Source organism: Cydia pomonella, chromosome 1 (genome assembly GCF_033807575.1).
Source record: "Cydia pomonella isolate Wapato2018A chromosome 1, ilCydPomo1, whole genome shotgun sequence".
Lineage (NCBI taxonomy): Eukaryota > Metazoa > Arthropoda > Insecta > Lepidoptera > Tortricidae > Cydia > Cydia pomonella.
The window spans coordinates 36,008,778-36,022,217 of NC_084703.1; the positions used below are offsets into that span (position 1 = coordinate 36,008,778).

The 13,440-nt window shown below is 40.4% G+C and overlaps 2 protein-coding genes across 7 annotated transcripts in view; one reads left to right on the forward strand and one right to left on the reverse strand.

The window, feature by feature from the left end:
* The window catches only part of LOC133521470 (pseudouridine-5'-phosphate glycosidase), a 180,593-nt gene that overhangs the window by 59,497 nt on the left and 107,656 nt on the right, over positions 1 to 13,440 (forward strand). The window lies entirely within an intron of this gene.
* LOC133521481 (CD82 antigen-like) overlaps positions 1 to 13,440 on the reverse strand; it is a 97,363-nt gene that overhangs the window by 10,015 nt on the left and 73,908 nt on the right. For 4 of the 6 annotated variants that reach the window (XM_061856511.1, XM_061856496.1, XM_061856504.1 and 1 more), the window contains one exon: positions 269 to 361. The exons of the other annotated variants lie outside the window; for them this stretch is intronic. The gene's annotated coding sequence lies outside the window, so the exon portion shown is untranslated. The remainder of the gene's footprint in view (positions 1 to 268; positions 362 to 13,440) is intronic. 6 annotated transcript variants of the gene reach the window in all.

Consider the following 13,440-nt stretch of genomic DNA (forward strand, 5'->3'; position numbering starts at 1 on the left):
GTATAGGACATTGTATTCCTATGATTTTAGTTATCATGTAAATTAGTACATTTAATATATTACACAATAAATAGTCCGGTAATTAGTCTAAGTTAAGTATATTACCTACTATATACGTCGTTAAGTTTACAATTTCAACTAATACTAACCGAAGAAGTGGAGCGTCTTGCTTAATTACTTTAAGTTGAACTGTTTTATTGTCTATTAGCATAATTTGGTGAGCCCATTTGTGGCTGTGAAAAACATTACTGAAAGTAAATATACTTACAATCCGCCACCCGTGCCTTGGGCGAGGATCCTCGTTAGTCACAGAACCGGCCGCACGACCCTCTGCAGCGCGCCTAGCACGCCTGTCCGCGGCCTACAACAATAACGGAACAATATCCACCGATTACTGACATTAGAAAACTAGAATAACTGGGCAAGGTGGGACCAGGCCTATTTGTATCTAATTAGGTTGCGTTTCCAACAGAGATGTGCGAGAATGCCAAGCGTAGCGAGGACGTGTTTGTCCACCAATAGAAATATTTCATTTACCTTACATCGCTCAGCACAGCTCTAGTGGAAACAGCGAGTATGTTGTACATACAAAACAAGGGAAGGATAACTGCGAGGCATGTGTTGCGAGGTACGGACGTGAGCGAAAAACTATCACCTCCCGCGTGAGATTGTTGGAGGGTCAATGACAACTTGTAACAGTGGTAGTTATACACAGCAGTTAAAAAGGTTTTTTTAGAATACCAGGTGGAAACAGTTATTGCAAGAAACTTTATTAAACACTCTGGTGGTCAAGTCATGCATGTCTTTTGAACAATACTTAATATACCTACTAACTTATTAAGTACGTAAATACAAATTGACAGAAGAGTAGGTATTAATTGTGTATCTCCAGCAAAGCGGCGTTTCACATTTCACGGCGTTACGTCTAATAAACCACGCACCCACCGTTCCGTACGCTTTCAATAGGCAATCGCAAACTTTAAAGGTCACTCAAACACAAACATCTCAAAAGTAATCCCTTAAAGCTGCCATCCTAAACAAAATGAATGTCTTGCTTTTTGCTTTGAATGCGAAGTACATAATCATTCCTGCGACTTAATTGAGTTAAGAAAATTGAATTTTTGAAACCTTATGAAATCAATGTGGTAAATATACTTAGTACTCGTATCCTAATAAGCACTTGTGAATAGATTCGTTCGTATTTTTACATTCTTATCTTATAACAAAATCAAGAGGTAAATATACCGTCAGCAAAAAGTCTCAAGTCAATCAAAATTCTAGAAAGCGCTCAAGATAAAAAATAACATAAAATTATAAGTAAGAAAAGAAGCTTGTAAAAATTATTTGCCAAAAATTTCATTTTTGTTGCAAGCTACTATCGCTGACTATACTTTTCTATCCACAGACGGCTATAGGTAATACTCGTCGCGACAATTCTAAAAACCCCAAACACAATTAATTAGTTTGCAATGTTTTATCACAGAGCTCCTATAGCCACCTGTCTCCATCATCAGATTAGCTCGATGGTACCATAATATTGCATTGTCACCCAACTTACATATGTATGCAAATTTTGAGCTTCATAGGAAACCGAGAAGTGGGTCAAATTTAACTTGCATTTTTGACCCGTCAAACTTATGTAGATACATTGCAAGTTAATAAAAAGCTTGTAAAAATAAAATTATCCTAACCATATTGTTCGTGCACTCCGGTTGCGGCGGGGACAGGCCTCGACTCGCAGATAAAACTGAACTAAAAATTGGGACGCCCGCTGTTCGTATTTTCCCTTACTTATTTTCGCCATTTTCTTATTGATTGGCAGCCTTAAGCTTGATGAGAACGCCGAAACGATGCCTGTCGTTGGACAAATGGCTTTGACAGGGGCATTATAATGTGATGGAAGCATTTCTATGAAATGTGTTACATCTACATTTTATACAATTTCAAACAGTTACATAAGAGGAAAGCGGGCTTCTCCATCTCCATACAAACGCAGTCCCCATTTTCCTTCGTTTGACTACTTATATTACGAGTAGATTTTTTTTATAAGAATTAAAAGCGAAATACAAATTCAATACAAATTTTAAATGCTTCTAACTCTAATATTAATTAAAAATTCAAAAAAAAAACCTACGAATGGGCATAGCTGTGGTAGACATACATCGAATTGTGTCAAAATATTTTCAATAATTTTAATATCCAAAGAGGAAAATTACGACTATTACGTTTGTATGAAATGGCTATATCGCGCGGTCGTATCCTTTCGTCTTAAGACTAAGTCGACAGTCCAGTGGGGATCAGGGGTAGACGATTCTGTTTTCTAATAAACCAATTTATTTATTCAGTATATTAATCCTTAATTTGGCAGAAAACACAGAAGGTCGCGAGTTCAAAGCTCCCCAACGCTCAATAGTATTAATGAAGAGTCATTTAACCAGAGGGTTAAGAAAACATTTTTGGACAATTTTATTTATTTATTTACTTACTTTTGACTTCACCACCTAAACTGAAAAAATGTGGCTACCATTTGCCGTTATGGTGATAAAACAAAAAATAAGCAAAATAAAACTATGTGACAAAGACCAAAAGTTGAGGAATCAGTAGGACTACAACATTAGGTAATACAGAGATTGTACAGAAATGGATTGGTTTATTAGAAAACACAATCCCCCTAATGAGGGAGTTAATGGACGGTCGACCCAGTCTTAAGTAATTTGTTGATACGAGTGTGTGAGATCTGAGACGAAGGTAAAATGGGACGAAGATGAGTTTTTAAAAATTTACCCAAACAAACGCAGCAACAACACATACTCGTACAACATTAACATAATGTTTATGAGTTTGTGAGTTAAGAGTCCTTATTCCTACAGACGAGCGTATTTTGTAAAATGCTTCCTTTTTCATTCAAGATTACGACGTAACTATTAGTATTTATTCAAAAACTGATAACGTACTTAAATAATCGTTTCCTAAACTAGGGGCTCCAACAGTTCAAATTTTCATTTTCTCTTTTAAACCTCTTTTTTAATGAGGTTTTTTGGGAGTCTTTTCCAAATTTTGCAATGAGATGTGGCGTTTCGGTTCTCAATTTTGCTATAAACAAGAATCATTTGGTACATGAATGACTACAATTTGATTCAACATATCTCGTACGAGGGGCTGGAATGATTAACAATCGAAGATTCATTTGAAAAAACTGATAAAATACCTTCCGAGTTTTCTTCATTTTTTTGGCGAAAACAGGGTTTTATTATATTTTATTTCCGCAAATTGTACGCATATTTTGCTTTAAAAATAATATTATAGCAAACTGTAACTTTATGTTAACCTATTAAAAAAAAATCGTAACTATGGGACCTACATTGCCGTAAATTTATATTTTTTTAAAACACGTATAAATCACGCAGCAGCGACGCCCCGCTCTCAGTCCGCGCGGAGCGCGCTTAGAGGACGGACCTGTGCTCGATTGTCAGGCATTCGTTGCGATCGTAATCAGCTACGGAGTTCCGAGAAGTGCTATATACTGCGATTAGAAAATCTTAATAAAAGTTCATTTTTTACAGTATGCCTAACAGACTCGCTTATTGATGGATTTTCAGTGTTACTTTTTTTTTTATACTAAGTCGGTGGCAAACAAGCATACGGCCCGCGTATGTACGCCTGCAACTCCAGAGGAGTTACATGCGCGTTGCCGACCCTAACCCCCTCCCCCCCTCGTTGAGCTCTGGCAACCTTACTCACCGGCAGGAACACAACACTATGAGTAAGGTCTAGTGTTATTTGGCTGCGATTTTCTGAAAAACGCATTTTCACTTGAAATTACGTTAGGGTTTGCATTATTATTTTTGACCCGGATGAAGTCCAAGTTCTCATGATGGAGTCAGGAGTTGGTCACCAGAACTCCTAATCTACTAATTATAATCCCATCGTGTTTGGGCTCAAAAGATTTGCCCTGACGAACACCATCGATCTAGATGAGGTCCAGGGTCTCATGATGGAGTCAGGAGTTGGTCACTAGAACTCCTAATCTACTCATTATAATTCCATCGTGTTTGGGCTCAACAGAGTTGCCCTGATGAGCACCTTCAATCTAGATGAGGTCCAGGGTCTCATGATGGAGTCAGGAGCTGGTCACCAGAACTCCTAATCTACTCATCATAACTCCATCGTGTTTGGGTTCAATAGAGTTGCCCTGACGAGCACCATCAATCTAGATGAGGTCCAGGGTCTCATGATGGAGTCAGGAGCTGGTTACCAGAACTCCTAATCTACTCATCATAACTCCATCGTGTTTGGGCTCAATAGATTTGCCCTGATGAACACCATCGATCTAGATGAGGCCCAGGGTCTCATGATGGAGTCAGGAGTTGGTCACCAGAACTCCTAATCTACTCATCATAACCTCATCGTGTTCGGGCTCAATAGATTTGCCCTGACGAGCATCATCAATCTAGATAAAGTCCAGGGTCTCATGATGGAGTCAGGAGTTGGTCACTAGAACTCCTAATCTACTCATTATAATTCCAACGTGTTTGGGCTCAAACGATTTGCCCTGATGAGCACCATCGATCTAGATGAGGTCCAGGGTCTCATGATGGAGTCAGGAGTTGGTCACCAGAACTCCTAATCTACTCATCATAACTCCATCGTGTTTGGGCTCAATAGATTTGCCCTGATGAACACCATCGATCTAGATGAGGTCCAGGGTCTCATGATGGAGTCAGGAGTTGGTCACCAGAACTCCTAAACTACTCATCATAACCTCATCGTGTTTGGGCTCAATAGATTTGCCCTGACGAGCATCATCAATCTAGATAAAGTCCAGGGTCTCATGATGGAGTCAGGAGTTGGTCACTAGAACTCCTAATCTACTCATTATAATTCCAACGTGTTTGGGCTCAAAAGATTTGCCCTGACGAGCACCATCGATCTAGATGAGGTCCAGGGTCTCATGATGGAGTCAGGAGTTGGTCACCAGAACTCCTAATTTACTCATCATAACTCCATCGTGTATGGGCTCAATAGAGTTGCCCTGACGAGCACCATCAATCTAGATCAGGTCCAGGGTCTCATGATGGACTCAGGAGTTGATCACCAGAACTCCTAGTCTATTCATCATAACTCCATCGTGTTTGGGCTCAAAAGATTTGCCCTGACGAGTACCATCGATCTAGATTAAGTCGAGGGTCTCATGATGGACTCAGTAGTTGGTCACCAGAATTCCTAATCTATTCATCATAATGGTAATTTGATGGTGCTTGTCGGAGTAAATCTATTGAGCCCAAACACGATGGAGTTATGATAAATAGATTACGAGTTCTGGTGACCAACTCCTGACTCCATCATGAGACCCTGAACATCATCTAGATTGATGGTGCTCGTGAGGGCAAATCTATTGAGCCCAAACACGATGGAGTTATGATGAGTAGATTAGGAATTATGGTGACCAACTCCTGACTCCATCATGAGACCCTGGACTTCATCTAGATCGATGGTGCTCGTCAGGGCAACTCTATTGAGCCCATACACGATGGAGTTATGATGAGTAGATTAGGAGTTCTGGTGACCAACTCCTGACTCCATCATGAGACCCTGGACTTCATTTAGATCGATGGTACTCGTCAGGGCAAATCTATTGAGCTCGAATACGATGGAATTATAATGAGTAGATTAGGAGTTCTAGTGACCTACTCCTGACTCCATCATGAGACCCTGGACTTCATCTAGATTTATGGTGCTCATCAGGGTAAATCTATTGAGCCCAAACTCGATGGAGTTATGATGAGTAGATTAGGAGTTCTGGGGAGTTCTGGTGACCAACTCCTGACTCCGTCATGAGACCCTGGACCTCATCTAGATCGATGGTGTTCGTCAGGGCAAATCTTTTGAGCCCAAGCACGATGGAATTATAATGAGTAGATTAGGAGTTCTGGTGACCAACTCCTGACTCCATCATAAGAACCTGGATGGACTTCATTCGGGTCAAAAATAATAATACAAACCCTAACGTGATTTCAAATAACACTGAAACTCTATAGCACTAATGTGCGCAAACGATTGGCATCTTGACTACGCAGCATGGGTGCGTAGCCACCATGCCAATCGATACGACAACGAAACACTATCTGTCTCTCTCTCGTACTAATATGCACAAACGATTGGCATCTTGGCTGGGCAGCATGGGTGCGTAGCCAACATGCCAAACGTTTACGATACTACAAGGAAACACTAACTGTCTCTCTATCGCACTAATATGCGCAATCGATTGGCTTCTTAGCTAGGTATCATGGGTGCGTAGCCAACATGCCAATCGTTTACGATACGACAACGAAACACTACTCTCTCTCTATCGCACTAATATACGCAAACGATTGGTATTTTGGCTAGGCACTAAGCAAGTGTGTGGCCAACATGCCAATCGTTTACGATACGACAACGAAACACTATCTGTCTCTCTATCGCACTAATATACTTTATTTATACCTGCAGTCATTTAGTAACTTCTTCATTTTCCATTGGTGTGAAAGAGACAGAATAAAGAGCAAGGGTTATAGTACACTCTGTAGTCAGTACACTTAGTAGTAGTGTACATAAAAAAAAAAACTACTGTGCATATACAATAAAATAAAGAGTGCCCATATGATATCATATGACACTAAAATTTATGTTGCTTGAAATTATATTGAAAACTATCAAGATTATTCTAGTCTGCATTGAAACGCGCGTCGCGTTGCCGGCGCTCGCGTACCGAGCGCCAACGCCATCTATCGAGCGTTATTTCGTGAAATCGGAGAACGCTCCAAGGATTAAGGGCTCTTAAAGCGATTACAACACATGCATTTGCAAAAATGGGAATTTTTAGAGGAGAAAGGCCCAAAGCCGCGTCCTAAATGCGCGGAAGAAACAATTGTAAAATAATTTGGTCGTTTGAATTTTTTTTATCGTTGAGTCAGTAAAAGGAGTTTCTAGTCTCATTGCACGAGTTTTTCATTTCGTCAAAATGTTGTTCGGAAATCAATCGTTTTAAGAGCCCTTAATCCTTGGAGCGTTCTCCGATTTCACGAAATAACGCTCGATAGATGGCGTTGGCGCTCGGTACGCGAGCGCCGGCAACGCGACGCGCGTTTCAATGCAGACTAGAATAATCTTGATAGTTTTCAATATAATTTCAAGCAACATAAATTTTAGTGTCATATGATATCATATGGGCACTCTTTATTTTATTGTATATGCACAGTAGTTTTTTTTTTTATGTACACTACTACTAAGTGTACTGACTACAGAGTGTACTATAACCCTTGCTCTTTATTCTGTCTCTTTCACACCAATGGAAAATGAAGAAGTTACTAAATGACTGCAGGTATAAATAAAGTATATTAGTGCGATAGAGAGACAGATAGTGTTTCGTTGTCGTATCGTAAACGATTGGCATGTTGGCCACACACTTGCTTAGTGCCTAGCCAAAATACCAATCGTTTGCGTATATTAGTGCGATAGAGAGAGAGTAGTGTTTCGTTGTCGTATCGTAAACGATTGGCATGTTGGCTACGCACCCATGATACCTAGCTAAGAAGCCAATCGATTGCGCATATTAGTGCGATAGAGAGACAGTTAGTGTTTCCTTGTAGTATCGTAAACGTTTGGCATGTTGGCTACGCACCCATGCTGCCCAGCCAAGATGCCAATCGTTTGTGCATATTAGTACGAGAGAGAGACAGATAGTGTTTCGTTGTCGTATCGATTGGCATGGTGGCTACGCACCCATGCTGCGTAGTCAAGATGCCAATCGTTTGCGCACATTAGTGCTATAGAGTTTCAGTGTTATTTGAAATCACGTTAGGGTTTGTATTATTATTTTTGACCCGAATGAAGTCCATCCAGGTTCTTATGATGGAGTCAGGAGTTGGTCACCAGAACTCCTAATCTACTCATTATAATTCCATCGTGCTTGGGCTCAAAAGATTTGCCCTGACGAACACCATCGATCTAGATGAGGTCCAGGGTCTCATGACGGAGTCAGGAGTTGGTCACCAGAACTCCCCAGAACTCCTAATCTACTCATCATAACTCCATCGAGTTTGGGCTCAATAGATTTACCCTGATGAGCACCATAAATCTAGATGAAGTCCAGGGTCTCATGATGGAGTCAGGAGTAGGTCACTAGAACTCCTAATCTACTCATTATAATTCCATCGTATTCGAGCTCAATAGATTTGCCCTGACGAGTACCATCGATCTAAATGAAGTCCAGGGTCTCATGATGGAGTCAGGAGTTGGTCACCAGAACTCCTAATCTACTCATCATAACTCCATCGTGTATGGGCTCAATAGAGTTGCCCTGACGAGCACCATCGATCTAGATGAAGTCCAGGGTCTCATGATGGAGTCAGGAGTTGGTCACCATAATTCCTAATCTACTCATCATAACTCCATCGTGTTTGGGCTCAATAGATTTGCCCTCACGAGCACCATCAATCTAGATGATGTTCAGGGTCTCATGATGGAGTCAGGAGTTGGTCACCAGAACTCGTAATCTATTTATCATAACTCCATCGTGTTTGGGCTCAATAGATTTACTCCGACAAGCACCATCAAATTACCATTATGATGAATAGATTAGGAATTCTGGTGACCAACTACTGAGTCCATCATGAGACCCTCGACTTAATCTAGATCGATGGTACTCGTCAGGGCAAATCTTTTGAGCCCAAACACGATGGAGTTATGATGAATAGACTAGGAGTTCTGGTGATCAACTCCTGAGTCCATCATGAGACCCTGGACCTGATCTAGATTGATGGTGCTCGTCAGGGCAACTCTATTGAGCCCATACACGATGGAGTTATGATGAGTAAATTAGGAGTTCTGGTGACCAACTCCTGACTCCATCATGAGACCCTGGACCTCATCTAGATCGATGGTGCTCGTCAGGGCAAATCTTTTGAGCCCAAACACGTTGGAATTATAATGAGTAGATTAGGAGTTCTAGTGACCAACTCCTGACTCCATCATGAGACCCTGGACTTTATCTAGATTGATGATGCTCGTCAGGGCAAATCTATTGAGCCCAAACACGATGAGGTTATGATGAGTAGTTTAGGAGTTCTGGTGACCAACTCCTGACTCCATCATGAGACCCTGGACCTCATCTAGATCGATGGTGTTCATCAGGGCAAATCTATTGAGCCCAAACACGATGGAGTTATGATGAGTAGATTAGGAGTTCTGGTGACCAACTCCTGACTCCATCATGAGACCCTGGACCTCATCTAGATCGATGGTGCTCATCAGGGCAAATCGTTTGAGCCCAAACACGTTGGAATTATAATGAGTAGATTAGGAGTTCTAGTGACCAACTCCTGACTCCATCATGAGACCCTGGACTTTATCTAGATTGATGATGCTCGTCAGGGCAAATCTATTGAGCCCGAACACGATGAGGTTATGATGAGTAGATTAGGAGTTCTGGTGACCAACTCCTGACTCCATCATGAGACCCTGGGCCTCATCTAGATCGATGGTGTTCATCAGGGCAAATCTATTGAGCCCAAACACGATGGAGTTATGATGAGTAGATTAGGAGTTCTGGTAACCAGCTCCTGACTCCATCATGAGACCCTGGACCTCATCTAGATTGATGGTGCTCGTCAGGGCAACTCTATTGAACCCAAACACGATGGAGTTATGATGAGTAGATTAGGAGTTCTGGTGACCAGCTCCTGACTCCATCATGAGACCCTGGACCTCATCTAGATTGAAGGTGCTCATCAGGGCAACTCTGTTGAGCCCAAACACGATGGAATTATAATGAGTAGATTAGGAGTTCTAGTGACCAACTCCTGACTCCATCATGAGACCCTGGACCTCATCTAGATCGATGGTGTTCGTCAGGGCAAATCTTTTGAGCCCAAACACGATGGGATTATAATTAGTAGATTAGGAGTTCTGGTGACCAACTCCTGACTCCATCATGAGAACTTGGACTTCATCCGGGTCAAAAATAATAATGCAAACCCTAACGTAATTTCAAGTGAAAATGCGTTTTTCAGAAAATCGCAGCCAAATAACACTAGACCTTACTCATAGTGTTGTGTTCCTGCCGGTGAGTAAGGTTGCCAGAGCTCAACGAGGGGGGGAGGGGGTTAGGGTCGGCAACGCGCATGTAACTCCTCTGGAGTTGCAGGCGTACATACGCGGGCCGTATGCTTGTTTGCCACCGACTTAGTATAAAAAAAAAAGTAACACTGAAAATCCATCAATAAGCGAGTCTGTTAGGCATACTGTAAAAAATGAACTTTTATTAAGATTTTCTAATCGCAGTATATAGCACTTCTCGGAACTCCGTAGCTGATTACGATCGCAACGAATGCCTGACAATCGAGCACAGGTCCGTCCTCTAAGCGCGCTCCGCGCGGACTGAGAGCGGGGCGTCGCTGCTGCGTGATTTATACGTGTTTTAAAAAAATATAAATTTACGGCAATGTAGGTCCCATAGTTACGATTTTTTTTTAATAGGTTAACATAAAGTTACAGTTTGCTATAATATTATTTTTAAAGCAAAATATGCGTACAATTTGCGGAAATAAAATATAATAAAACCCTGTTTTCGCCAAAAAAATGAAGAAAACTCGGAAGGTATTTTATCAGTTTTTTCAAATGAATCTTCGATTGTTAATCATTCCAGCCCCTCGTACGAGATATGTTGAATCAAATTGTAGTCATTCATGTACCAAATGATTCTTGTTTATAGCAAAATTGAGAACCGAAACGCCACATCTCATTGCAAAATTTGGAAAAGACTCCCAAAAAACCTCATTAAAAAAGAGGTTTAAAAGAGAAAATGAAAATTTGAACTGTTGGAGCCCCTAGTTTAGGAAACGATTATTTAAGTACGTTATCAGTTTTTGAATAAATACTAATAGTTACGTCGTAATCTTGAATGAAAAAGGAAGCATTTTACAAAATACGCTCGTCTGTAGGAATAAGGACTCTTAAGGGCGCTGCGCGCCACAGCTCGGATACACCGGGACCCTGAGTGGTAAGTAGTTGGTTGTTGGACAAAAACGGCAAGTATGTAGGCGTAATTATAAAGTACCTGACAGGCTGATAGTAGTAGTCCGTGATGAATTATTGAATTCGAAAATTTACCAAGCCAAAAATGGTTTACTTTACCGTACTTAGGAAAATTTATCAATCAAAATGTATACAAGTGATCTTAAATTATAGAATAAAAAGAGTTTTTTTTTTGGAGTACGTAACTTTTTATAACCTAACTACTTACTTAATCAAAACAATTTCGGAGCAGGAATGAAAGCATCCGCTTAAAGCAACAAAGAACCAAATTGAAATGTTTTGTTCAAGCAAGGGGAGCATGTAACAATGTGCGGGAGCGGGTGACAGTGGTTGGCAACATGCCAGCTATACTACTATTGCCTTACAAACACCAGGAAAGGAACCATGTAAAAGTGAGTTCGGGATGCGTAACAATTATACATTATCATAGATCATACTCCAGTAGTTTGTCTGGAGCGAGTGCTGAATAAGCGGAGTAACAGCAAAGAAACAGGTTCCACGTATGGCGGAGCCCCTATCTCTAAGCGGCACTCGTAAATTGTGATGCGCCAGCGTTCGGTGAATTCAGCAACATGATTGCTAACCTAACCTGAACCAATATTTTATTGCAAATATTGCATTACGATTATTGCAAATACGTAAGGGCCACTAATGGTCAGCTAAAAATGTTGCCGTTACGTCTCGGCTATGAGACGCGCGCTTCGAGCGTGAACGCTCGATGCTAATGCCGGGCGCCGCACATTAGTTAAAACAAACGTATGACGGTCCGACAATCCTCTGACTGTTACAATGTGAAATTCAGGTTTCGAAATTGTAACTGCCAGTTTAAGAATATGCGTACAAATAATTGACAGATTTACTAATAGCACAATTATAGCATTAACGTGGACCAAAATGACCATGTCCACATTTATTAAACCCCACACCAAGCCCCGCTAGTTTTTAAAATCTGTACACCCAGTAGGGCTAATATGGTCGGCTTTTTATCATTTGTCACCATGCCTGTCACGTTCTAACAAGTATGTAAGTACGAAATTGACGCATGGTATGACAAGTGATAAAAATGCGACCATGATACCGCCGCTGACCACTGGAAAAAATAACCATTCATTTCTTATCACCTGATCTTACCATTCTCTACGACACTCAAGTAACTACACATTTAGCACCTCAAGCTCCTACCTTGACATTTCTTCTTTTTTAGGGTTTCTAAACTCCTAGATTTAAACGCTGAGCCCTAAAACTCCCTAGTTTTAGGGTTCAGTGCTTAGGGCTGTTTGTCTGTCTGTCTGGCTGCAATTTTCATGAGTATATAAGTCAAACATTTTTAGGGTACCTCCCCTGATACGTAAAAAGTGTCAATCCTATGATGTGGGATGGATAGGTCTTTCAAAACTAATTGGGGTCTTCAGTGGATATTTTTGGAAGTCTAAAGTGGATATTTTTGGAAGTCATCGCTGCCGACTTGCCTTGTCTATATAGTATTTTTTGTATAGTTTGATTACGGAACAGCTATCATCTCCATATAATTTATAACCTAGCTGTGCTAGAATATTAAACAAAAGATCCTTATGGGTAAAATGGATTTTGTGTTATAAGGTGTAGATTGCTGTTGAGAGGAGTAAAGATATTGAACTCTTAATAGACATAATAATATGCAAATGAAATTGGCGCGGGTCAATGTGTCAAGGTCTGCCGGGGTTAGGACAACGTCTTATACAGAGGGGAATTCGCTAAAAGACATTGATACGTGCATGTTCAGTTTTATCGGTACAACGTCTTACTGGACATTAATCTGTAAATTGTTAGTTCAAATTCCTGACGGTTTTTGACCGATAATGTTCAACCGTAAATACTAAAAACGTGTAAATCATTTGGTACAGTAGTATGATGCCTTTAAAACTAGATTTTATACCATTATTTATAACAGTAACGCAGTAATAGACATACCTAAAACATATTGTAACATATTAGAAATGTCTTGAATCAGAATCGCACTACTTACTTACTGAGCTGAGTCTCGACTCAAGAGTCTTTGGCCTTTATCCAAGTGAATTAAAAATAGCATTTGACGCCTACGAGCGCTGCTTACTGTACTTGTTATCGGGCGGCTAGTGGTTAATGACACAGATTGGATGTCTTTATTTCTGTAGTCTTTATCTGCCTTGTATTGATAGCCGCACACATTAGGAAAACAATGCATATATTATGTATTTTATTTTTATACTCATACTTACACCTACATAATGCATGTCGAATAAATGTATTCTAGTACAATCCGCCAATAAATGAAATTGTATGATTATATGCAAAATGTATATTGTATTTTATGGTAGGAGAAAACGTCATAAAAACCCCATACACCTC